The sequence below is a fragment of the Eschrichtius robustus genome, chromosome 2 (genome assembly GCF_028021215.1).
Source record: "Eschrichtius robustus isolate mEscRob2 chromosome 2, mEscRob2.pri, whole genome shotgun sequence".
In the NCBI taxonomy this organism is placed as follows: Eukaryota; Metazoa; Chordata; class Mammalia; order Artiodactyla; family Eschrichtiidae; genus Eschrichtius; species Eschrichtius robustus.
Genome location: NC_090825.1, coordinates 11,884,176 through 11,911,847, shown reverse-complemented (window position 1 = coordinate 11,911,847; position 27,672 = coordinate 11,884,176). Strand labels below are relative to the sequence as shown.

Genomic DNA, 27,672 nt, shown 5'->3' with positions numbered 1-27,672 from the left:
CGCTGCTCATGTCTTTCAAATGTTCCTCAGAGCTGGCCCCCATGAGTAGAATGTCCACCCCAGTCAGGGCTGGGAAGGACAAGTGCTGTCAGTGTTTTCGTGTATTTACCTTTCAGTTGATGTCAACAGCCTTCAGGATTCAACTCAGAAGAAAACATTAGGACCAGGCTCTCCTGTGATCCTCCGTAACTCTGTTTTGCCTTCAAGTTTGAGAACACTCACTATTAGCCTTTATGGGGGCAGGGAAGGGAGGAAGGAGCCAGCGAGAGAGAGAGAGGCCGGCCCTAATGTTATGGGAGAAAGTAGAAAGATCCAGGTGTTCTGGATCCAGTCACTGAAAATGACTAAAATGCCTTTGGGATCTGGCAGGCCACTTACATTTTAAGAAAATCAGCCCCTTGGCTGCCACCCCACACACACACATACAATCTCATTTATGCCTACCATACCCCACCAAAGTCTATTGATCATTTGCCTGAGAGTCGATTCCAAGGTGGGTTAAACAAATTGCTCCATTTTTCTCTAAAGCACATCAGCAAATCTTTTTTTTTTTAAATTTCCTTGACTCAGGATGCTACAGCTTGTTAAGATCACACTGAAGGTTTAATAACAGCTTTTAATTGGGGGGGGTGGGGAGAGGAGATAGTAACACTTTAAATAAACGTCTCTATTGGAAGATGCACAAAGGTTTCAGAAACTTACAGTATCTATAGTTACTCATCACCTCGTGTACTGATACAGAGAGATACTGGGCTCATAAAAGCACTGATACATTTTCAGACTAAGTTTTATAATCATTGGAATTCACAGCAATGACTCAATGGCTACAGCTGTGAAAGGCTAAACTACAGGAATCCTGGGTATAAAAATCCTATGTTCTGAACACTGGGCAAAAATATTTAAGTATATGGGGCAGAAGCAGCTCATAATTTTCAAATCATGACTAAAATCATGGCAAGTTCTACTACAAATAATTATCACTAATGGTTTTAAATAAATGGTCTTTCCCCCTTCCAAATATCTCTATTGGTCGCTTCGCTACACTCACCAGTAGGACAAAATCTAATACATCATGACCCCTTAGGTCCTTTCTGCCACCACACGCACACACAAAAGCCAAGAGCCAAAAGTCAACAAAAAAAATCTACAGTATTTTAAATTACAAACAAGCTTTATGAAGTAAAAATGTTGAACAGCCAAAGGCCATAGGGTGCACTCACACAAACATAATGTACATCACTCGATACTGAGGTCCATTCACAACCAGCGCAGTCTGTGAGCCACTGGGGACCAGGACGGATCCCGCACACAGCGGCACCTGGCCTGGCTGTGGCCTGTGGCACTGAGTGCACTGCTCAGTGGAAGCATGCTCTCCAGGAGTCTGATCTCTGCTTAGGATTCAGAACAGCAAAGGTGATTTGAGTTTAGTAATGAACAAGACGACAATTGATGTAGAAAAGCATGGGAACCACAGGGAAAGCACAGCAATGCTTGAAGGGTGTCAAAACGCAGGATGAGAACTGGACCCAGAAAGTGTCTGCTCTCGCTCTCACTCACCTAAGTTTTTTTCCTGAAACATCAGGAACTTTCCATATATAGGATGTACTGAAAAGAAACATGATGGCACAAGTGTTTGGGGAGTTTATTGCAGCAGTGTTTAAAAGAGGCTAAGAAGCAATCCTTCCTCTAAGGTTCACGTGTTAATCATACAAGGACAGAACAGTTTGCAAGGGAAATAAAACTCCTCCAAACCAGTCAAGTCCTGCCTCGTAACGCACAGCTAATATTAAGCAGATGCAAACACGTTCCAGACCACTGACGCCCTATCATTTTCTCAATGTGACAAAATCACAAGTTCAAAGCCTCAACAATATCATCTGGTGCCTTCAGTGGACCAGAGGGCAGTGAAAGGCACCTTGCAGAAGCCAGGCCCTGTGATCCGATGACTGGACAGAAGCCATGAGCAGGGGACAGCCTCGCAGCCGTAGGACACGGCGTTTCCGGCAGCGGCCGGCTGTCTTTCTGCTGAGAGGACATGAAAACAGCGTGCGGTATTCCCTTCAACACTGTCCCCAAACACTGCTGCTGCCGCTGCTAAGGCGAGCAGCAAAGCTCTCCTGCCCAAAACGTTCCGACATCCCCACGGGATAAAGGCTGCGAGGCCTTCACTTAGCAAGCGGCCGGGGTTTCCGCAGACGTGGGAGCGCCTATGTGGACAGGCTCGGGACGCCTGCTCGTGTGGCTGAAGGGCTCTGAAGTGAAGGTCAATGCGGAGCCCTCCTTGACCAACCACAGAGCACATGGAGCGCGGGAGTGAGAACCATGCATTGAACTGCGAGATCCATCGTCCCTCACGAGCCACGTTCTCTGGGGTAATATGTTTGAAAAACAAACGTTTGCCATGAAAATAAATTCAAAGTAAAACGGGCACTGTCTGTCGAAGGTTAACAGTTGGCAGTGCCCCACGGAACCCCGGGTCACAGCACCAGAGACCCTGGGCCGTGCAGCCCGGAGCGGGCGCAGCTCTAACCGTGCGTCCTTCCTCAGAAGACGGGGAGGGGAGACTGCACGCGTTTTGTTCAGCCCCAGTTTGAAACCGATCCCATTAAGGAGGGGAAAAAAATGAGACTGATGGTTAAGGAGCAGCGCTGAATTGGTTTTGTTTTCCTCTTTTTAGAGTTTCTTTAGGTTTTTTTTTGGGGGGGGGGGGAGTTGGTCAAGGAAAGAAATACTTAACAGGTAATACTCTGTTTAAACCAGTAATGTTTAAGGGATGCGTTAATTCTTTCGAAAGAGTGCACTGCATTTTTTAGTAAACTGATGCCTTTTTATCAGCCTTTTAAAAAACAAGGTCTCCAAGGCACTTTTTTTTTTTACTATTTATATTTACTGGACTCCTACTATTGAAGAAAGGAGAGAGAAAACAACCCTGTTTAAGTCACAATCTGGTTGATGGAGAGATAAATCACAAGAATTACTGCAGAGCCACAACCAAAAGTATCAATACCCCAGAACCGCAGGTGTTCGGGAGACTGAGCCACGGCTTTCAGCCGGGAGAGATAAGGAAAATTGCAGGAGAGCAGTAACAAACCTGGACATGATAAGGGGTTAGCCACAGGAAAGCAGGAAGGCGCAGGGGTCCTTCTGAACCCTACTGGAAGACGCCCCACACCCCCAGACAGCAGGGGACATCTGGGCTCCATCCTGAGACCCACTGCCATCAACCCCAGGGCTGCCTGCAGGCCGCGGGGAGCAGGGGACCGTCCCGGCTCAGGGGGAAGCGCACAGAGGGCTGATGCCTTGCGGCCAGGGGTGGAGGAGGAGCGCACATGCCTGTCTTTGCCATCCCTGCTCTAGGAGGAGGTAATGGCAAAGCGGAGGATCTCAGCAGTACTTAGTCCCATTTTCCTCATTAATCCTCTAGAAAATCAGGGAAGGATTAAAAAAATCATCAGAACTCCAAATTCATACCTAGGGAGCACTTCTGTCAGGAGAAGTTAAGTGAATTCTTAAATGCTAGTGAGCTTTCCAATGGATAATTTCATAGGACGAAAAACAAAATGTAGAAAAATCATATAACTAACCACAGAAAAAAGTATAACACTGTCCTTTTTAATAAATGACATTTTCTCACAGACCAAGTTTCTACGTGTAAATTTCTCACTAATTTCTGTATTTCAATCCTTAGCAAAATTAAGGCAGAGAATTTATGCCATCATTTAATCATGCTTCTATTATCACAAGGGAGCTTTTTAGACCTATCTACAGGCAAAGAAGTAGAAACTACATTGTATTTGATAAGCCAGTCCCTTCTAAAACAAAGCTTGTCTCCTTGCTTTGAAAATTTCACTATTCAGTCCACAATGACAACAGTTGCTATCAGATCCAAGTGTGCCCCGAGGTTGAAGCATCTCTGTTGGGCAATCCCAGAACTGCTATTAAGACCAAGGGATCATGGTGCTGTTTCGGTTAAAGGTGGTACCAGCAGAAGTCAAAGGGGATCATGAGGTAGAACGTGTCCCCACCTCACACTGAGCCTGACGAAGGTAATGAGACAGCAAACAGCTCTGGGTGCCCACAGATTTCACAGATGGGCCCCTCTCCACGGAACTTTGCTAGCGATGACTTAGATAACAAGATAGAGAAGTCCAGGTTATCAAATCCTCAGACCACACAGCTGAGTGAAATCATTAGTGTGTCAGTGGGGGAAAAAAAAAAAAGAATAGTATCCAAAAATCTGAACAGGAAGAATTGAAAAGTAATAAGATGAAATTCAACAATCTATATAAAGTCACATTTACGTTCAAAATGTTAATTTGTTAAGTACAAGTGAGGAAGGATCTGGGTGAAAAAAGGAGATAAAGGAACAGAAAACACAGGGTGTTCTGGAGAGTTCTACGAGCTGGATCTCTGACAGGAACAGGGCAGGGCAGGGCAGCGTGTACCCTGTACAGGTCACAAACAGCAGACCTGGGATTCTGTGATCCACATCAGTGCAAAGTGTGGAAGCTACTGGGGGGAAGTGAGGAAAAGTGTGGGTGTTTAAAGAAGAGCCTGAGGCCAGGAGGGACCTGGTCACTATCTTCAAATATTTCAAAGGCTCAGCAGAAAAGATCTTTTGCAGTTCTGGACACTTGGGCTCCAACAGCCAAAACTGGAATCAACTGAAGTTTCAGGGGAAGAGATTTCACCTTCGAAAGAGTGTCGAGGTGGAGGGACGAGGACAGAAGGGATAAGGTGATTCAAAATCAAGGGCTGTGCAGACAGTTAGGAGTTTCTTCCCTTTGAGCGAAGTCTTTGGCGTCTCTGTGGCCTGTGGCAGGCACCCTCGACGCTGAGTTCTGAACCCAGAGGTGCCCCGCTTCACTGGTGTGCTCTCTGCCTAGCGCTGCGACCTGCAAAAATGAGTCCAACAACTCTTTCTGCCCACCTTTTCCGCCGCCCCGCACTGTAAGAAACCTCCTGAGGCCTTTGCTGAAGAAAACTAGGCTCATGTGTTCAAGCTGCCAAATCTCTAAGCTGTGTAACTGTCGTGAACCCTCGAAAATCATTAAGGATATGGCTAGAAAGAGGAAGCCCCATCATTTCTTGAAAATGAAGCCAACATTGGCCAACTTTCCCTAACAAGGCTATAATCACAAAAAACGTATGCACGGTTCAAAGTCTGTGGACTGAAAGACTCTTGTGGCAAAATCAGACGCCACTAATAACTCAGGAATAAGGTAAATCCCCAGAGGATCTCACCTTCGGCGTTCTTCCTCTGGGCCTGGAGCTGGTCTCTGAGACCTGCAGCGCCGTGACCGGGGCTCGCCCTGGCCGCCCTCCCGGTGGGCACTGCCCCAGGTGGCGGCCGGGAAGCCACTGACAGAGGAACCATGTCTCCACCTGGTGCCCCCTTCCCTCCCGACACGCACCAGCGGCCCCTGCCAGGAAGGGTGCTCAGCCCCAGGCCGGCTGCAGGAGGGCCGTGTCCTCCGCACCAAAGTCACGCTGTGCTTACGGAGGAGACCCCTGCCCCCTGCTAGGCCCGTGGCCCCTGTTTCCAGCCCTGAACTGCTGTTCCCCTGCCCCCAACTGGCTCTATACTCAGAATGTCCTTCCTGTGCCCCCTCCACCAGGCTGCCACCTCCAGGTCCGATTCCTTTGTTCCACACACCCTGGTCAGGCCTCTCTACACACGCCCCACAATTGAGAGCTTAACTGGAAGAGACGTTGAAACTTAAGGAAGGCAACGCAGTACCAGACAAAGAGCGAGCCAGGTCCCGAACCCAACCCTTGCGCACGTTCTAGCCTCGTGACCTTCAGCAAATTAAGTGGGTTAGTGTCTCCGAGCCTCCCCTATTACACGGAGAGAGTAACAGGATCCATGTGAGAGGGGCCCTGGGAGGAGCCCGTAAGATAACCTACAGGAAGGCTCAGCAGGACCCCTCGCAGACGTAAAACACAGAAGAAGGACCCTGGGCTCTTAGGCTACTCAGAGCGCATGCTCAGTGAAGGGCAGTGACAGGGCTGACAGGCCGCAAGTGGAGAAGCCAGAACGTGAAACTCTTCGGGTTTTCGGTTCTTTCCACTGTGCCCATTTACTTCTCCAGCTATACACTCAGATGCTAAACTTGGCTAAAATTCTCTAATTTGTCTATTTTAAATGCCCCTGACGTTGGTCTATATAACAAAGCGAGAGGAAGCCAGAGCATTCCAAGTGCACTGAAATGGCGCTCAGAAAGGGGTTTCTGCAATGCAGCTGCCCTGGGGCGGCTGTGGATACACGTCCCATCTGGGAGTCCCGTGCGCCACCTCACAGACCACCCGGCCCAGAAACACGCCCGTCACAGGCCTGCCCACAGCCATTCACAGCCTGGCACGGGGGTCAGCACAGATTCTCAGATGGGATGGATCACAGAAGGGCCGTGAGGTTTAAGGGCCAGCACCGGGATCAGTGGGCAGCTAATGACAGCTGACAAGGGCGGTGACCAGCTCCCAGACTCATCTGCGCTAGAAGGAAGCAGCCACCGTCCTGCAGTGGCCCTAAAGCGTTGAGCGGGGCTCCAACTTCAGGTTCAACAGATGCCCGAACCTTTGGAGAGGCACTAACACAATTACGACCAGGCCAACATCCGGAAGGCTTTCCCCTCTCAGGGTTCTCTTACACACTCTGAGGCATCTAAGAACAATGCGGCATCTGTAGAAAGTATCAACGTTCCTTCTACACCCCTTAAATAAGATGTCTTTTTCTAGTACTTAGAAAGAGGCTGTAATGTCAGCTGCATGTCCTGTGAAAAGGTAGGAGGCTGAGATACAGTGCTAATAGAAGAATCAAACCAAAAAATGCACTGTAATAGTCTAATGTTGGTTATTTTTTTTATAATCCATACAACGGAGCCAAAAAAATATTCTAAAAGTGAACTGTACAAATGCCATTTTCTTGCATGATCTTTATACCTTAGCTCTTTTCTGAAGAATTTCACTGCATAAAATTAAATATTTTATCATATGTAGAAAACTAAGCCAACTCAAATAATAAACTCCAGAAGAAAACTAAAGCCATCTACCTGTATTCTCATATTCAGAGATGAGATCGTTCTAACACGTCATACTTCTGTGATTTTTTTTTTTAAGCTAAAAATGAGATTCTTACCAAAGTCCAATTTAGGTAACATTTTTTTTTAAAGCAAGCAATAAGAATACTGACAGCTTCCATTTAACTCAATACTCTCAGCACAGTTAAAGAAACAGTGGTAAATTCAGTTAGCCTCTTTTGCCCCTTTCCCTTCAAAATAATCTTTTTTAGTCCAATGAGAATAGGAAGCTCCAGGCAGTATATAATGATCAGTTTGGAATTCAGGCCACACAGACTGAAAATATCAGCATGTAACCAACTTTTTATCTAGGTTATTTCAGAAGGATGTACCAGAAAACTAGGGAATATAATGCACAGGCTTGACTACGTCTGTATTACAGTTAAATGGTACTTTACCCAACATGCCTTCCAAAATCAGGTGATCTTAAAGGATACATACACCATATGTAGAAAATTCCGGATTGTAAGAAAAAAATATGTTTTAACACACATTAATTCTGATTTGTTTACGTAAATGCTCGTCCTTTTGAAGAATCCTGAGGGCAGAAACAGTAAAAAAAAAATATATATATATATATTTTTATTTTTAGGTGGTTTTAAAATCACATTTAAATGTGCATTTATTTTAAAAAAATAATAAATAAGTCAATAAATAAAGGGTGCATTTAACCTAGCATTATGGAACAATTAAGAACAAATACAGGACAACTCCTCTAACAGGTGGTGAAGAAGTTGCCAGGGGCTCCAGTCAGGGAATCTAAGTGCTGGAGAGGATTTCTTCCTCGTGCTGGGACACCAGACCCACGCCTGGGGGGGAGGGGGGAGGGGAGAGGGGGGAGGGGGGGAGGGGGTTGCTGGCCAGGAGCGGGACAGGCTCTAACCGAAACACTCTTCACTCACCCAGAACAGGACGAAGTTAAAAAGCCTTCTTCTGTGATGGGGAGGGAGGGGAGCACAAAGACCCCCTTCTGCGCTCCTGTGAAGAAGGGAAGGACGCGCCAGGCCCTGAGTGTTGACAAATCCTGATTCACGGCTCCAGTCCCACTTAGCTCACACATAAAAGGGGCGATTCAGCCACTCAAGGAGCTGGGGCGGGTGGGGGTGGGGGTGGACTTTGAATGTACTTTAGGTCTCTTTTTAAACAGACCACTATTGACAGGGGCTCTGACTCAGCATCATCTCTCCTGACTACTCTTCTCGGCCAGCTGTCAATGCCTTTATGTGTCCAATACTGAATCACACATCACTGCATCCAAGTTAGGAATAAGCCACAGAACACTCACCACTGGGAGTCATGATTGTCTTAACATGACTCTTGTCCTCTGTATATGGAAGTTATAAAACTGTGGTCAGTAAGTCGAGTGACCATACATCCTGGTTTGACAGGGACAGTCCCAGTTTACACCTACTGTTCCAGAATAATTAACAGTAATACGCTCTTTCACGCTCAAAAGCATCTCTGCTTAGATCATAAATTATATGGTCAGTCTATCAGTGAAGAATGTCACACTAAGGAAGCATCAACATTTGACAGCAACACCCGTCATCTCTTAAACACCTAGCAGGGACACAGCTTTTTAAGCACAACGCAGCACAAGGTAGTAACCTAGAGCTTCTAAAGTTGAACCTGAGCAATAAGTGCCTCCCTCGACTTGGAACTTAGTCATCTTCTCTACCCTTTTAAGTGGCAGCATTCCTGTGCCGACAGCCATCACCTACAGTGACCTCTCTTTTGATCTCTGGCACCAAAAGAAAGCCTTTGCTGTGTGGTCCTAGCACCACACATACAACTTGGCTGCTCCTGCTTGGCAAATACAGAGCAATAAGGGCCAAACAAAATCTCTGCCCTAAAAGAGGTAGCTTTAGAGAAAAATGGTTAGGAGAAGTGAGAAAATGAAGAATTACCTCACGAACTAGGAAAATCATTGGGTAGGCGTATTTGTAAAAAATAAAAACAAAACAAGGCACATACACAGTAAACAAAATTAACGTATCCTATGATATAAATGTAAGTAAATATAAAATAGTAGACAACACTGATAAAACCCTTGCAGTGAGTTAGAAACAAAGCCAAGCCATGGTATATAGCCAGGGTTGATTTTTTCTGTTTAATTTGCAACCATGGGCCTGTGGCAATTCCAGAGAAAGTCTTATATTTACAGGCAGATGCAAAGCAGCCTCCTTCATGCAGCCAAAATACTCAGCCAAGAACCCCTAGGTGCCTGACTCAGTGACAGGCAGAAGAAGAGCTCTCGGCAGAGACAGGAGCAATTCTTCCTCCCCCAGGGGTCCTGGGTCCCAGCCCAGGGAGGGAAGCCACTTAGCCCAGCAGTATTTACCCTCTTTCTTTCTCTCTGTTTCTTTTTCTCCTTCTCCCTCTGTCAGCTATCTTTTCTATTTTTATTCTTTATAATTCCCTATTTGCTAGTAAACCAGAGGCAGCATGCTTTAAAATGTCGGAATCCCTACAAATCTCTAGGTCCTGGAATAGGAGCTCTGTCAAGGAAGGTACAATGCTAGTGCCCCAAGTTACAGGGCAGCCAGATAACAAGACAACATGAAATTCACACAAGTGCCAGAAATGCATGGCAGTAAAAAGATCTCTGTGTTTGAAATTTTCCATAATAAAAAAATTTTGTAATATTCATATTCCAGTTATTATACGAAAAAAATGGGATCTTTAAACTCTGAAACCTTTAAACTTGTGAAATATAAGCCACTGAAAACAAACTGTAAATGTGGCAATTTACTTAAGAAAGTTTTAAATACATGAATATTAATTTGTTGTCAACACTTAAATGGATTCTAGAATAAATCCTCTGTCCCCTGGGACGTACTTGTATGCTTACTACTGTCAAACTGTGAGCGTCTTTCTCAAACCTCAGGGCAGGGTCCATGAGACAAATCTACTGCAGAGAAAGTGGGACACAGAAACAAAGTATCGGAAATGGGTTGTTCATGCTAACCTGAAAATACTCTTGTGAAAACTAAATTTAATGGTCAAGTGTTTCAGAAGACCGCTGCATTTATGAAACGCATATATCCAGTATCAACTCTGTAAATATGTGCATAAAATGTTCAATAGCCGTAAAGATGAGACTTAACACCCAGTTCTCAAGTGACTATGATTTAAGGAAGAACTAAATGTTTTAGCCATCTCCATTTATTTGACATTAAGTAAAAATGTTACTTTCGAAAGGGTCAGTGTAAATTTTTAAAATCATCTTTGAAAGCATAAATAGGAATTTATAAGGCCTGTTTTATAAAGAAGTGGTGTAAAACATATTTTTAAATAAGAACTATGCTAGATATTCATTATCCCAAAATGCATTCGCCTCCAAAATATCATCACATATCAGTATTTCTGATGCAAAGATACACTTTTACTGTCACACGGTACTTTGTGAACTTTTCTTTCAGAAGCTTTGTCTCCCGCAACCCAGCACACAGGAGTCTACGTATCCTATATATTTTCAGGACTCTCACAAATTATGCTGAGCTCATACTAAGTGGACTACACAAGAGAGAGGCTACACTATCACATGGGGGAGTTCCCCAAATATCTGTGTAATTGTCAGTGTGATAAAATGAGTTCTACTTAAAAGGCCCAGGCAGACTTAAGTGAACTGCGCCTCATCATATCTAATCTTGAGAAACGTAGGTTTGTAAAACACATCTTGCTTCCACATCTTGAGGTTACACACCAAGATCTAGTTTTATGCCGATATATCTCTAAATTTTAATACTGTAACAATCTAGACTCTTCAGCTCCAAAGAATATACAATTTATGCAAAGGAAAAACAAGACTCGGAATCCATTACTAAACCTTAAAAGATTTTAAAACAAAAAAGTAAAAATTGTGGAAAGGGAGTTCTAAGTAGAGTGGAGAAAATTGGAAAACTCCTTGTAGAAAACATTTGAAACCTGACAGCCTTAAAAAGAAAACTGTGGTCCAATTCCAGATCGCGATTTTTTTCCGAAGTAGTTTAGTTCTAACTAGTGGCAGCCTGGAGAAACTTAATGGACCTCTTCTCGGAATACTGTTTTCCAATACATAAAATAAAATACAGAAAATTACACAGAAAACCAATCATTTTTTTTTTAAAGTTACCTAAAGATTTTAAAGTATTATGTGCTTCTTTACCACACATGAAATAACAAGATCTAGCAATCAGTCCAGTAACCACTGTCATTTTGAGGCAGTGCTGAACATTAGTGAAATTTTGAGAGATCTGCAGTAACCAAACGTAATGGAATTTGAAAATATCTGCGATGTCCACTGGTGACAAGTCACAGGTGCTGCCAGAACTACTGCATTACATTCACAATTGAAAGAAATATCGTATTTAGTTGGAGAGCTGTGAAAAATGAAGATGTAATTAATTTCTTTCCCATCCAAGTTCATGGGACTTCACTCCAGACCAAAATCTCTTATGCTAGACACAGTGTTACTTACTTGGCCTTTTTGAGCTCTACCTTTGGAGGGAATGTCTTAAGAAGGTCACTGAAGAACAGGTTCGTAACCAGGAAAACATAAACTCCAAGCAGGATCTTTCTCAGGCAAAGGTTCAGGTGGCAGCCCTGTGTGTGCCATGTGTACCCCTGACCGTAGCCGACCAACTTCTCAAGAGTTGCTAGTCAATCCCTTCTTAAGCTATGAAAGTGAGGTAAAGTTGGCTGGGTAGACAGACAGACAGACATAAGGAAGACCCGAGGGAGAAACAGGAAACAGAGACAGACTTAGAGCAGCTATTTCAGAGTGCCAGCTCACACTCCCAGCAGCTCCCCCCGCGGGGCAGGCCACGTCATCTCCCTCCCCCCGGGCTGACTAAGGGTCCCACACACTTAGGATAAATTCTCTTTGTTGCCCCAGCAGCCAAAAGAGCCTTAACTAAGTCAGGCCCTTAAAGTACAATATATGCCAAACTGTGAGGCAACTCCTCAAGTGCAAACTACTAAAAACCACAGTCACTAAGTATTAAACCAGTATGGAGTGATGGCGACTAGAGCTAGTTTTCCCATAAACCAGCAGCATTGTAAAGTGGATCTTTCCCCAAAGGACATGAAGAATCTACACCTTGGTGTTGCTGAAGGGTCAGCAGACATGCTCCTTTGTTTCACTTTTCTGCAGTAGCCTTACTTGTAGCCGTTGGTGTTCACGGCTGGGGTTTTGTACCATCATGCTGTCTTTTCAGAGGACAAGCAAGGCTCTAGACTTACACTGACCACGACAGGAGGGCAAGAGTCACAGAGACAGACACTTCTCATTTATATGTGCAAAACAAAACAAAAATAACACAAACCCTCTGCACTTTGATGCCAGCATTTTTGCTACTAATCAGCAACAGGCTAATTTCTTTCTTCTTTTCTAATCTTATCACCAGGGAAGACTGTTTCAGACTGAGAGACACCCAGGAACAGCAACGAACTAGTCCTTAAACCTCATCAGGTTTCAGATACACTTCTGGTCTACTAAACAATGATTCTGCAGCAACCTCTCCGTATCTGCACTCGGCAGTCATGAAACAGACAGGACAGACAGAGGAACAGCTACTGGCTAAGCCCTGCCTTTGTCCTCCATTATTCCAAATAATTTAGATTGCCTAATTCTGACCTCGGGCTCTTCAGCTTATGGTCTACAATCAAATGTTACAAAGTTTAGCTAGCCGGCATTACCTTAAATGGTGCAATTTTAGAGTCCTTCAAAATGCTGAAAAATTTGGATTGGCATTCCTGTAGTTTTAGTCAAAAGTATCATTACTTACAGCGACCAATGAGAGACTTAGCAATGGGCTTTTCTTATAATGGGCACTATATTTTTGGCAAGCTATTATAAAATATTTCATTTCTTTTAAAAGGGTATAAATAATCTGCTGTGTGTACAGTTTTTCCTGAACATAAATCAGTTCTTTCTCTGTGGTCGTACAAACTGAAGTACAAACCAGATGTCAGACTTAACTTATTTTCTGGGGTAAATCAGGCTTGGTTGGGTCTTCTGGACATTCTTTGTATCTTTACTGCCCCAGGACTGGGATGATTTCCAATCCTTCCCCCACATATCTTCATGGTATTTGACTTTAGGGCAAGGCTAGGTACAATTTAATAATTAGAATGCTGAAAAGGGGTCACATTCCAACTAATTTCTCATTATTATAAATTGCTAATGCTGAAATTATATATCAAGTTAAAACAAGTGTTTAAATTTTAATAGTTTTAATGCAAATGGTTGAAAAGTGATAAAACACATTTCTACATATATAATATTATCTCCCAAGAACTTCAAATAGATTCCAAGAAAGGTTTTACTTTTACTGACTGCTGAGCACATAGTAGGTACTCAATAAATGTGTGATGCATGAATGAATAAGTGAGCATTAAAGATTGTTTTAAATAATGGTAAAACTGAATGGCAAAGGGTTCAGTGACTAGCTAAAGATTACCAAAAGTATGTACTGATATATCAAATTTTTAAATAAAGCCAAAGCTTTCTAACCCCAGGATATACAAATTACTACACTCTCTCCATGGAATGTGTTTAATTAAAAAAGAAAAAGCTAAATATTATCTACATCATAAAGCTATATCACAAAGAACTTTTATATATCTAATGAAACTTTAAAAAAAATCCAAAACATGTCACAACAGGAACCTCTGCTTTGAGGGAACTACGGAAAACACACCCCAAGAATATAAATGAGTTCTGTAAAGCATTTCCTTAAATCCCTAACACATGGCCTGATTTCCCACCCTCCTACCTCGTCCGCCTCTCCCTCTCCCCAGCTTCATCTGCTTTCCATTTAATCACCTGGAACCCTGCTCTTCTCAACCACCTTCTCTTTCACCTATAAAAACTGGCTACCACTTGCTATTAATAATAAGCCCTTTCTAAAGTGCTTTGTCTAATTACCAAATCACTCCACACCTGGTGACAACACAATCGTATGATCCAAGTATCAATACTATCAACTTACAGATATTTTCAAGCTAATCCTAAAATACCATTAAGTACTTACCACTTTTAGTTTCCCAACAGTAGATTTCAATCTACTAGTGGGTGACCCTTTTTTTAAAAACTCACTATGAATCCAGTATGAGGAATCATAATTAAGTGTAGAAGACAATTTTACTACCACCACTGCACAGAATAAACGCCAAGTCCCAGTGCGTCTCACTGATGTGCACTTAACGATAATAACTCGAGCACTCCAGCTGAATAAAGCAAAGAACATCACAGACTTGATTATCACCCATAAGAGAAGCCAACTTATAAAGAATTTATGAAACAGGGCAAGCTATTTCCTGGGACTCAGTGGTAAAGTTAGAGCAGTAACCCAAATTTTACACCTTTGAAACAAAATCTCTCTTTTCAAAATCACTATAAATAATACCTGGAATCAAAGGAGAGATATTCAGACATACCAATTAGTGACCATCAGAAATGACATCATCCTACAAAAGTAAAAGACATGGCAATGTGGGAATATTTTCTTAAAAATACAACTTACACTGTCAAATAAAGCTGTGTATGGAAGAATATGACATAAAAATAAAAATGGGGACCTTCCCATCTATAAAAGAAGAATGGAACGAGGCAGTCTTAATATCCATTAAGACTATAACAGAAGTGATGAACAAAAGCAGACCAGGGTGTCCTAAATTTCCCTTTAATTCTGTCCTACACAAAGAACAAGAAACTTAATCCATGCATTCACCTCAAATAACCTAATTAAAAAGTAAAAATCAAACTGTAGGAGTCAAAACCCGAACCTTCTAAGTAGTAGCCCCAAGGACAATGGCTGCAGAGGTCACCTAGTGACCCCGAGCGTTGGCTCTCAGATCTGGGTAGGAAACTGGCAAAAGCCTCCCTGCTCTGAGGCTCTCTTGTCCCACCTTGGGGGCAAAGGCCATGGCCTGCCCCAGAAGAGGAATGCCAGGCAGACCTGGGTTTCTTGGTGGCACTTCCAACAATAAATTTTCAACACAGGGCCAGTAATTAAAATGAAAAATATGGACATATAGGAATTTAACCACTTCTACTGCAAACAGTAGCATGAACTCATAAGCCCTGGCATCCACTATGTCAAAGAGGCCAAGTAAGTCCAACAAACTGAAGGCCAGCTCAAAGGACAGCATCCTGAATCCGGAGCAGGGGCAGATATGCACACACAAGCACTTTCCAGTGCTAGAAAGCAGGACCCAAAACAACACAAAAGGAAGTTATATCCACTACAGGGAAGCAGTAAATTAGAAATCAACCTTCTTGAAAATCAAGTACAAGGGAAAAATGAAGAGATTTATACCAGGCTGTATACGTCATATTCTGTTGCCAAATATTCAGATCCACTGGAGAATCTCCTATTTAAAAAATGTGATGAATAACATATTTGTGGAGACTCTCTACTTAGTTCACCTATGTGGGACCTCCCTATTCAGGGGAACTTAGGGTAAACTTAAAGTGCATCTCTTGCATGAGGCTATGTTAACAGCACAGAAAATTTGGTGGGGAATTGAACACATGGCACATACACTCTTCATGGATGGTAAGGCCCGTGAAATGGGTGACAAAGCATTTCACTGACTTCAGGATAATATTCTTGGGTATGACGCTGTGCATGTTTACACCTGTGAACACAGCCAGTTTTCACAGCTATTCAGACTTCTTTTCAATTTTACAAACATAAGACAGAGTCCTAGAAACTTTTCCAAGGATCATGTCAGAAATTATTACCATTCTTCAAGGGAATCTATTCTCAGATAAATGTGAAGAACCACCTTGCAAATCCCACCACAGTTTCTTCCCCTCCCTGACTTGCTACAGTTTGGAGGCCTTCCCAATATCACACTATTATTGGCTGATTCTGATATAGAGATTGAAAGCACAACTATCCATAAAAAGAACTTTGGGGAGAGATTTAAGTCGCTCTCTCCATAAGAAAGACATGAACGTTCTGTAGTTAAGTAAAGCAAGAATACTTGTTCGACTGAAAAAACCCTGTCTCTGCTACCCTCCTGGGGTGGAATGCGGCTGCCGGCTCCCCACGGCCCCTGTTCAGAACCAAGCTGTTTCTCCGGGACCCAGAGCTCCTTGCAGGTCTGCAGCTGGCCTTCCCCTTTCACACCCGGCCTGGGCCTCACGCCACATCTGGCCCACAGCAGGCTCTCCCTTAGTAATTAGTGCCTGTGGCACCTGGCAGTCCATCCAAGGCAGGCCCCAGAAATCAGCATCTTCTCGTGGCCAGGATTCTCAGGCCCTGCCAACAGCTGAGCTTTGAACATTGGTCGTCTTTCCTTAAAATACCTCTTTCTTTAAAGGATAGAGTGTTTTTGAAACCCTACTTTGTAGAAACATCTTGACCTATTTATGAAAAACTGGGTTGGCCTCATATTGATGTATATAATTTTAAAAGGCCCTGTGGCCTGTTTTCAGATTCATGTAACTAAAGCCTTAAAAGGGATGGGAGGGGAAGTTCCAGAAATGGTAGCAAAGTATGCAAAAGGGAAGACTGAGAAGGACCTAAAACATTCTTAACCAGCTTACGGAAAGCTCTCCTATGAAAACATTCCCAAGAGCTTAGAAAATCTTACTAGCACTATCACTCCCCAACACGACCTTTCCAGTCTACTCACTGGGAAATCCACTCATTGAAATGAAAACATTCAGAGGCAACTAGATCTTAAATCTGAAAGGAAACCTTGAGGAAAGATGCTTCTTCACTCTCCTCTGCAGCTGATCAAACCTAGTAATCAATCGGCCAGCAAATACAGATTAGGGTGAGCTTGGCCAGTCTAGGTAGAGGTGGTGAGTGCCCAGGAGACACGTCCAAGTGCGAGAGGCGTGGGTCTGGAGAAGCAGCTAACTCTCAACAGTGACAACAGTAAGCAGATGAGTAGCAGCAACGTGCACACAGCCGCACAAGGAAAGGTGCTTCTACCACCCCCGCCCTTCTCCGCTGCCGCCTAGCCCGTGTCCACTCGCGCATGCACGCCCCAGCTTCAACACCAGCTGGCTCTCTTCCTCTCACAGTCTTCTACGGGGGAGGTCGTTCATCCATGAACATGTCTGGGCCTCCAGCCCACATCTGCCTCCTGCCCTCAGACGTGGGGATGTGCATGCACTTGCTCATTCCTCCAGCCGACATGTAGTAAGCGCCGACTGTGTGCTGGGTACTGGGGATACAAACACGAGTGAGGTTCCGCCTCGATGTGAATGCCGGCTTAGAAAATAAAACATCAGGAAGAAATTACATGAAGCTGGGGTGACTGAGTCAAACGGAATCACGATGAATAATAATACCATAGTTTAGGGGAAGGAATCAAATCACCCCAAAATAAGAACTGTTGGGCTTATCTGCTAAACCAAGTCTAGCAAAAATCATCATAAAATGCAAATTTTACATTACATAAAACTGTGGTTAAAGAGGCGTCAAGTAGAAAGAGGTTCAGAGTCAGGGGCCTCGCCAAGCGAAGAGGCACAGAGGAGACAGGAGGGGACACACAGAAGGTGACGTGGACGTGAGGGGCCTGGGGACAGGGCGGGGGGCTCTGTGGGCAGCGCTCCCCTCTCCACTTAAGACTGTACTTAGTGCCAATGTGCCATCTAGACTCTCCACAGGGAGCACCCCCCTAAACTCCTGCCCCAGAAATCAAAGTCTCTGACTGCCTCCAGCCAAGTCCAGCAATGGCCCGGAGGGCACTGCCATTCTTAAGCAGTCAGAGGAGAGACAAAAGAGGAATGCAGAAAAAAGGAAGAAGTGAGAAAAACAGGGATTAGAAAAGAAAGATAAAAGAGTCCATTTAGTGAAGAAAAGCATTCGTTGTTTCAGTAGGTCTGGAATCAGGGCATGTGCCCCTGGTGGCCACCATCCATCCCATTCTAGCTGACCTGACCTCCTCTGGAAGCTATAAAACCCAGAATGGATGGATGAACCCAGGGTTCAGAATGATACATGGGTGGGAGTTCACACAGCTCTGAATGAGGGCACTGGTGACAGCTATTTATAGGGTTCAGGGGCCTTTTTGAAAAGCTTACTTCTGAGCAGATGGGGCTCTGCTTGGGGGAGGGCTAAGGCTGTGAGAATGACCTCTGGGTGAGTCACTCCCCTACAGAGAGGAAAGTCCCTCTGAAGGACACACAGAGACACAGAGCCTCGGAAAGAAAGATAGACGGTCACCAGTAAGAACAAACTAACATACAGCTACTGGGAAGTTTAAGGGTAGGAGTGACAGGGCTAAGGGCTGCTTGCATTCATTCATTTTCCTTGAGAGCATCCTTCCTTCACTGAGAGGCGGCGAGCTCCACGGCCACTGCACACCCAGCGGCCAACTGGAAAGGGCCAGCCTGTCCTGCTGCCCGTGGTTCTGGGGGCCACACGTGCCCTTAGTGCTCCTAACAAGCAACTCAAGAGGCAAAATGGCAGTGACACTTCAGGACACTATGTGTAAATGGCTGAATTTGAGCTAAACATGCAGACACTGCAATGAGGAAACTCTTCCTCCAGATACAACCAACAAACAAAGGAATGAGTTTAGAGGCTTATAAGAGGAACAAGACAAGCACATCAACGCCAGTGGGTTTGCTGAGAGGAACAAAACAGGATTCATTCCAACTCTGATCAAAGGGAAAAGATTAGCCTTCCCTACGAAAGAGGAATAAGTGCATGGAAAGCTACCCAGTGACTCTCCAAATCCCACTGGCTGGGAGGTCACTGTCCAAATCTTCCTGAAGCAATCTCAGGAAAACAAGATCCTGGGCTTAGGCAGCAGGAGCCTTTCTGCCCTTGATGTAAATCGGATCCTGGGCAGATTCTACCATTCGTTATTCCTCATTACCGTAACAGGTGGGTTTATGAGCCAAATAACCTGCCCTCAAGCCATCCATTTCAATAATTGGGCAACTTCACCCCAATTCATTCAAGCCAGTGCCAGTAGACTGGCAGAGGACGGTTCCCAGGAGGTTGAGCCAACCTTGCTGAGTGGTGTGCCATGCCTAGTAAGAAATTAAAGCTAGGGCAGAGATAGCTTCAAGACGGTGGAGGAGTCAAGACGCGGAGATCACCTTCCTCCCCACAAATACATCAAAAATACATCTACATGTGGAACAACCCCTACAGAACACCCAGTGAACGCTGGCAGAAGACCTCAGACTTCCCAAAAGGCAAGAAACTCCCCACGTACCTGGGTAGGGCAAAAGAAAACAGAAAACACAGAAACAAAAGAATAGGGAAGGGACCTGCACCAGTGGGAGGGAGCTGTGAAGGAGGAAAGGTTTCCACACACTAGGAAGCCCCTTCGCGGGCGGAGACTGCAGGTGGCGGAGGGGGGAAGCTTCGGAGCCACGGAGGAGAGCGCAGCCACAGGGGTGCGGAGGGCAAAGCAGAGAGATTCCCGCACGGAGGATCGGCGCCGAGCAGCACTCACCAGGCCGAGAGGCTTGTCTGCTCACCCGCCGGGGTGGGCGGGGGCTGGGAGCTGAGGCTCGGGCTTCGGTCGGATCGCAGGGAGAGGACTGGGGTTGGCGGCGTGAACACGGCCTGAAGGGGCTAGTGCACCACAGCTAGCTGGGAGGGAGTCTGGAAAAAAGTCTGGAGCTGCCAAAGAGGCAAGAGACCACTGTTTCCGGGTGCGCGAGGAGAGGGGATTCAGAGCGCCGCCTAAACGAGCTCCAGAGACGGGCGCAAGCCGCGGCTATCGGCGCGGACCCCAGGGATGGGCCTGAGACTCTAAGGCTGCTGCTGCGGCCACCAAGAAGCCTGTGTGCGAGCACAGGTCACTCTCCACACCGCCCCTTCGGGAGCCGGTGCAGCCCGCCACTGCCAGGGTCCCGTGATCCAGGGACAACTTCCCCGGGAGAACGCACGGCGCGCCTCGGGCTGGTGCAACGTCATGCCGGCCTCTGCCGCCTCAGGCTCGCCCCGCATCCGTACCCTTCCCTCCCCCCGGCCTGAGTGAGCCAGAGCCCCCGAATCAGCTGCTCCTTTAACCCCGTCCTGTCTGAGCGAAGAACAGATGCCCTCCGGCGACCTACACGCAGAGGCGGGTACAAATCCAAAGCTGAACCCCGGGAGCTGTGCGAACAAAGAAGAGAAAGGGAAATCTCTCCTAGCAGCCTCAGGAGCAGCGGATTAAAGCTCCACAATCAACTTGATGCACCTGCACCTGTGGAACACCTGAATAGACAACGAATCATCCCAAACTGAGGCAGTGGACTTTGGGAGCAACGGTAGATGTGGGGTTTACTTTGTTTCTAGCTTTATCTGTATCTTATTTTAGTATTTAGAGATTATCATTGGTAGATCTGTTTATTGATTTGGTTGCTCTCTTCCTTTTTTTTTTTATACATATATATTTTTCCTTTTTCTCCTTTTGGAGTGTGCATGTGCATGCTTCTTTGTGTGATTCTGTCTGTATAGCTTTGCTTTTACCATTTCTCCTAGGGTTCTGTCTGTCCGTTTTTCTTTTGTTTTTTTTTTTAGTATAGTTTTTAGCACTTGTTTTCATTGGTGGATTTGTTTTTTGGTTTGGTTGCTCTCTTCTTTCTTTCTTTTTTTTAATTTTTTTTACTTTTAACAATATATTTTTTATTTTAACAACTATTTTATTTTATTTTATCCTATTTTATTTTATTTTACTTTTCCTTCTTTCTTTTTTTTTCTCCCTTTTCTTCTGAGCCATATGGCTCACAGGGTCTTGGTGCTCTGGCCAGGCGTCAGGCCTGAGCCTGTGAGGTGGGAGAGCCGAGTTCAGGACATTGGTCCACCAGACACCTCCCAGCCCCACATAACATCAAACGGCAAAAGCTTTCTCACAGATCTCTACCTCAACGCAAAGACCCAGCTCCACTCAACGACCAGCAAGCTACAGTGCTGGACACCCTATGCCAAACAACTAGGAAGACAAGAACACAACCCCACCCATTAACAGAGAGGCTGCCTAAAATCATAACAACGTCACAGACACCCCAAAACACACCACGGGACACGGTCCTCCCATCAGAAGGACAAGATCCAGCCTCATCCACCAGAACACAGGCACCAGTCCGGTCCACCAAGAAGCCTACACAACCCACTGAACCTACCTTACCCACTGGGGGCAGACACCAAAAACAACGGGAACTATGAACCTGCAGCCTGCGAAAAGGAGACCCCAAACACAGTAAGTTAAGCAAAATGAGAAGACAGAGAATTACACAGCAGATGAAGGAGCAAGGTTAAAAACCCACCAGACCAAACAAATGAAGAGGAAATAGGCAGTCTACCTGAGAAAGAATTCAGAGTAATGATAGTAAAGATGATGCAAAATCTTGGAAATAGAATGGACAAAATACAAGAAGCGTTTAACAAGGACCTAGGAGAACTAAAGAGCAAACAAACGATGATGTACAACACAATAAATGAAATTAAAAATTCTCTAGAAAGAATCAATAACAGAATAACTGAGGCAGAGGAACAGATAAGTGACCTGGAAGATAAAATAGCGGAAATTACTATTGCAGGGCAGAATAAAAAAAAAAGAATGAAAAGAATTGAGGACAGTCTCAGAGACCTCTGGGACATTAAACTCAGCAACATTCGAATTATAGGGGTCTCAGAAGAAGAGCAGAAAAAGAAAGGGACTGAAACAATATTTGAAGAGATTATAATTGAAAACTTCCCTAATATGGGAAAGGAAATACTCAATCAAGTCCAAGAAGCGCAGAGAGTCCCATACAGGATAAATCCAAGGAGAAACATGCCAAAACACCTATTAATCAAACTATCAAAAATTAAATGTAAAGAAAAAATATTAAAAGCAGCAAGGAAAAAGCAACAAATAACATACAAGGGAATCCCCATAAACTTAACAGCTGATCTTTCGGCAGAAACTCTACAAACCAGAAGAGAGTGGCAGGACATATTTAAAGTGATGAAAGAGAAAAACCTACAACCAAGATTACTCAGCAAGGATCTCATTCAGATTCAACAGAGAAATTAAACCCTTTACAGACAAGCAAAAGCTAAGAGAAATACACACCACCAAACCAGCTTTACAACAAATGCTAAATGAATTTCTATAGGCAGGAAACAAGAGAAGGAAAACACCTACAATAATAAACCCAAAACAACTAAGAACATGGTAACAGGAACACACATACCGATAACTACCTTAAATGTTAATGGATTAAAGGCCCCAACCAAAAGACACAGGCTGGCGGAATGGATACAAAAACAAGACCCAGAGTATATATGCTGTCTACAAGAGAACCACTTCAGACCTAGGGACACATACAGACTGAAAGTGAGGGGATGGAAAAAGATATTCTATGCAAATGGAAAGTAAAAAGAACCTGGAGTAGCAATTCTCATATCAGACAAAATAGACTTTAAAATAAAGACTATTACAAGAGACAAAGAAGGACACTACATAATGATCAAGGGATCAATCCAAAAAGAAGTTATAACAACTGTAAATATTTATGCACCCAACATAGGAGCACCTCAATACATAAGGCAAATGCTAACAGCCATAAAAGGGGAAATCGACAGTAACACAATCACAGTAAGGGACTTTTAACATCCCACTTTCACCAAAGAACAGATCATCCAAAATGAAAATAAATAAGGAAACACAAGCTTTAAATGACACATTAAACAGGATGGACTTAATATTTATAGGACATTCCATCCAAAAACAACAGAATACACTTTCTTCTCAAGTGCTCATGGAACATTCTCCAGGAGAGATCATATCTTGGGTCACAAATCAAACCTTGGTAAATTTAAGAAAACTGAAATCGTATCAAGTATCTTTTCCGACCACAATGCTATGAGACTAAATATCAATTACAGGAAAAAATCTGTGAAGAAAACAAACACATGGAGGCTAAACAATACACTACTAAATAACCAAGAGATCACCAAAGAAATCAAAGAGGAAGTCAAAAACTACTAGAGACAAATGACAATGAAAACACGACGACCCAAAACCTATGGGATGCAGCAAAAGCAGTTCTAAGAGGGAAGTTTATAGCAATACAATCCTACCTCAAGGAACAAGAAACATCTCAAATAAACAACCTAACCTTACACCTAAAGCAATTAGAGAAAGAAGAACAAAAAAAACCCCAAAGTTAGCAGAAGGAAAGGAACCATAAAGATCAGATCAGAAATAAATGAAAAAGAAATGAAGGAAACAATAGCAAAGATCAACAAAACTAAAAGCTGGTTCATTGAGAAGATAAAATTGATAAACCATTAGCCAGACTCATCAAGAAAAAAAGGGAGAAGACTCAAATCAATAGAATTAGAAATGAAAAAGGAGAAGTAACCACTGACACTGCAGAAATACAAAGGATCATGAGAGATTACAACAAGCAACTATATGCCAATAACATGGACAACGTGGAAGAAATGGACAAATTCTTAGAAAAGCACAGCCTTCCGAGACTGAACCAGAAAGAAATAGAAAGTATAAACAGACCAATCACAAGCACTGAAATTGAGACTGTGATTAAAAATCCTCCAACAAACAAAAGCCCAGGACCAGATGGCTTCACAGGTGAAGTCTACCAAACGTTTAGAGAAGAGCTAACACCTATCCTTCTCAAACCTCTTCCAAAATACAGCAGTGGGAAGAACACTCCCAAACTCATTCTACAAGGCCACCATCACCCTGATACCAAAACCAAAGATATCACAAAGAATGAAAACTACAGGCCAATATCACTGATGAACACAGACGCAAAAATCCTCAACAAAATACTAGCAAACAAAATCAAACAGCACATTAAAAGGATCATACACCATGATCAAGTGGGGTTTATCCCAGGAATGCAAGGATTCTTCAATATACGCAAATCAATCAATGTGATACACCATATTAACAAACTGAAGGATAAAAACTATATGATTATCTCAGTAGATGCAGAAAAAGCTTTCGACAAAATTCAACACCCATTTGTGATGAAAACCCTCCAGAAAGTAGGCATAGAGGGAACTTACCTCAACATAATAAAGGCCATATATGACAAACCAACAGCCAACATCATTCTCAATGGTGAAAAACTGAAACCATTTCCTCTAAGATCAAGAACAAGACAAGGTTGTCCACTCTCACCACTATTATTCAACATAGTTTTGGAAATTTTAGCCACAGCAATCAGAGAAGAAAAAGAAATAAAAAGAATCCAAATCGGAAAAGAAGTAAAACTGTCACTGTTTGCAGATGACATGATACTATACATAGACAACCCTAAAGATGCTACCAGAAAACTACTAGAGCTAATCAATGAATTTGGTAAAGTAGCAGGATATAAAATTAATGCACAGAAATCTCTTGCATTCCTATACACAAATGATGAAAAATCGTAAAGAGAAATTAAGGAAACACTCCCATTTACCACTGCAACAAAAAGAAAAAAATACCTAGGAATAAACCTACCTAAGGAGAAAAACGACCTGTATGCAGAAAATTATAAGACACTGATGAAAGAAATTAAAGATGATACAAACAGATGGAGAGATATACCGTGTTCTTGGATTGGAAGAATCAACATTGTGAAACTGACTATACTACCCAAAGCAATCTACAGATTCAATACAATCCTTATCAAATTACCAATGGCATTTTTCATAAAACTAGAACAAAAAATTTCACAGTTTGTATGGAAACACAAAAGACCCCGAATAGCCAAAGCAATCTTGAGAAAGAAAAACGGAGCTGGAGGAGTCAGGCTCCCAACTTCAGACTCTACTACAAAACTACAGTAATCAAGACAGTATGGTATTGGCACAAAAAGAGAAATATAGATCAATGGAACAGGATAGAAAGCCCAGAGATAAACCCACACACATATGGTCACCTTATCTTTGATAAAGGAGACAAGAACATACAATGGAGAAAAGACAGCCTCTTCAATAAGTGGTGCTGGGAAAACTGGACAGCTATATGTAACAGAATGAAATTAGAACACTCCCTAACACCATACACAAAAATAAACTCAAAATGGATTAAAGACCTAAATGTAAGGCCATACACTATAAAACCCTTAGAGCAAAACATACGCAGAACACTCTATGACATACATCACAGCAAGATCCTTTTTGACCCACCTCCTAGAGAAACGGGAATAAAAACAAAAATTTTAAAATGGGACCTAATGAAACTTAAAATCTTTTGGACAGCAAAGAAAACCATAAACAAAATGAAATGACAACCCTCAGAATGGGAGAAAATATTTGCAAATGAAGCAGCTGACAAAGGATTAATCTCCAAAATATACAGGCAGCTCATGCAGCTCAATATCAAAACAACAAACAACCCAATCCAAAAATCAAATATACCTAAATAGACATTTCTCCAAAGAAGATATACAGATTGCCAACAAACAGATGAAAGGATGCTCAACATCACTAATCATCAGAGAAATGACAATCAAAACTACAATGAGGTATCACCTCACACCAGTCAGAATGGCCATCATCAAAAATCTACAAACAATAAATGCTGGAGAGGGTATGGAGAAAAGGGAACCCTCTTGCACTGCTTGTGGGAATGTAAATTGATACAGCCACTATGGAGAACAGTATGGAGGTTCCTTAAAAAACTAAAAATAGAACTACCATATGACCCAGCAATCCCACTACTGGGCATATACCCTGAGAAAACCATAATTCAAAAAGAGTCATGTACCACAATGTTCACTGCAGCTCTATTTACAAGAGCCAGGACATGGAAGCAACCTAAGTGTCCATTGACAGATGAATTGATAAAGAAGATGTGGCACATATATACAATGGAATATTACTCAGCCATAAAAAGAAACGAAATTGAGTTATTTGCAGTGAGGTGGATGGACCTAGAGACTGTCATACAGAGTGAGTAAGTCAGAAAGAGAAAAACAAATACCGTATTCTAACACATATATATGAAATCTAAAAAAATAAAAAATAAAAAAATGGTTCTGAAGAACCTAGGGGCAGGACAGGAATAAAGACGCAGACGTAGAGAATGGACTTGAGGACATGGGGAAGGGGAAGCTGGGATGAAGTGAGAGAGTGGCATGGACATAAATACACTACCAAATGTAAAACAGATAGCTAGTGGGAAGCAGCCGCATAGCACAGGGAGATCAGCTTGGTGCTTTGTGACCACCTAGAGGGGTGGGATAGGGAGGGTGGGAGGGAGACGCCAGAGGGAGGAGATATGGGGATATATGTTTATGTACAGCTGATTCACTTTGTTATACAGCAGAAACTAACACACCATTGTAAAGCAATTATACTCCAATAAAGATGTTAAATAAATAAATAAATAAAATTTAGGGCATTAAAAAAAAGAAATTAGGGCTTAATCCTATTATACTCCAATAAACATGTTCAATCAATCTATCAATCAATTAATCAATCAATATTAGGGCACTAAAAAAAAAGAAATCAGGGCTTAATCCCACATTTCCCACCTCACTCCTATAACGGCTCTGAGGCCTCTGACTATTTTTCAGATGCTTTTTGATATAATTAACAAGTTTTTTTTTCCCCTAGCACTGACACAGAGGTGTCAATACACTTAAGTCACCTGAATGATTCATTCTGAAGGAATTACTACATCCAACAGAGCTGGGTTCACAACTGACCCACCTGTTCCACCGCTGAGTAGCATCAGAAACCATCACTGGTACGCACAGCACAGGCTCATAAAACGTACTTACGCAGGCAGAGAAAGATTCTAAGAGAAGTGCCCTGTACTGTTAATGTCTGCACTCAGTTTAAAACACACATTGACATATAAGCAAGTCAGGAATTGTCTGGGGACTAGAAAACTTACTTGTTAATTTTTTTTGCCAATCACTGTTAACATACAGCAAATGAGAAAGGAGACTCATGAAAATGTATGTAGGCATAGCCTGTTAAGACTCCTGAATACTTTAGGAATGTGAGAATTAAAAAAAAAATCTAAAAATTATGTTCTCGTGCAACTACAAGTACCTAAAAATCAAAGTAAGCTTTACTGAATTTTTAAGTTACACCAATAGGATTATCATTTCCTAATTTGAAGTGGTTTAGACATGTATCCACTCTGATCATTTACACAATGTAAATTATAAGCATGTATGTGTGTATGTGTGTGTGTGTGTGTGTACGCATACACATGTGCACACTCCAGAACTCCAGTCAAGCTGCAGTTCCCTGCAAGAGACAAAGAATAATTGTCCTTGATGAGGGATGCAATCTTTAAGAGTTGCACATCAGTCCATAGAGTAGAACAGGAAAAGAGAAAAAGTTTCAAAGAGGTCCTCTTGTGGAAAACACCCTTTACATTATTGATCACATATAAAACACCTTGAAAGTGAGTATGTTGCTTGAATCTACACGATCTCGTAATATTCCTTTTACTGTCAAGCCAGGAGATAAAAATTAGCCCTGACTAGTGCTATCAAAATAATAAGGGAGAGTATGAAATCTCTAAGTGGACCAAAAAAAAAAAAAAAAAAAAAAAAGAAGCTGCAAATCATGTGTGAGTTCTAAAAGCAGAGGTAAAGAGGCCACTCCCAAAATACTTCAAATATTCTCCCCACTTTACATCACTGCCATTGTATACTGTGTGTGTGGCATACATT

General features: G+C 43.0%; 1 protein-coding gene across 4 annotated transcripts in view; it reads right to left on the bottom strand.

The window, feature by feature from the left end:
* The window catches only part of TRIO (trio Rho guanine nucleotide exchange factor), a 372,926-nt gene that overhangs the window by 328,613 nt on the left and 16,641 nt on the right, over positions 1–27,672 (bottom strand). Inside the window, exon 1 of one of the 4 annotated variants that reach the window (XM_068535158.1) lies at positions 11,536–11,554. The exons of the other annotated variants lie outside the window; for them this stretch is intronic. The gene's annotated coding sequence lies outside the window, so the exon portion shown is untranslated. Of the gene's footprint in view, positions 1–11,535; positions 11,555–27,672 lie in introns of those variants that run through there. 4 annotated transcript variants of the gene reach the window in all.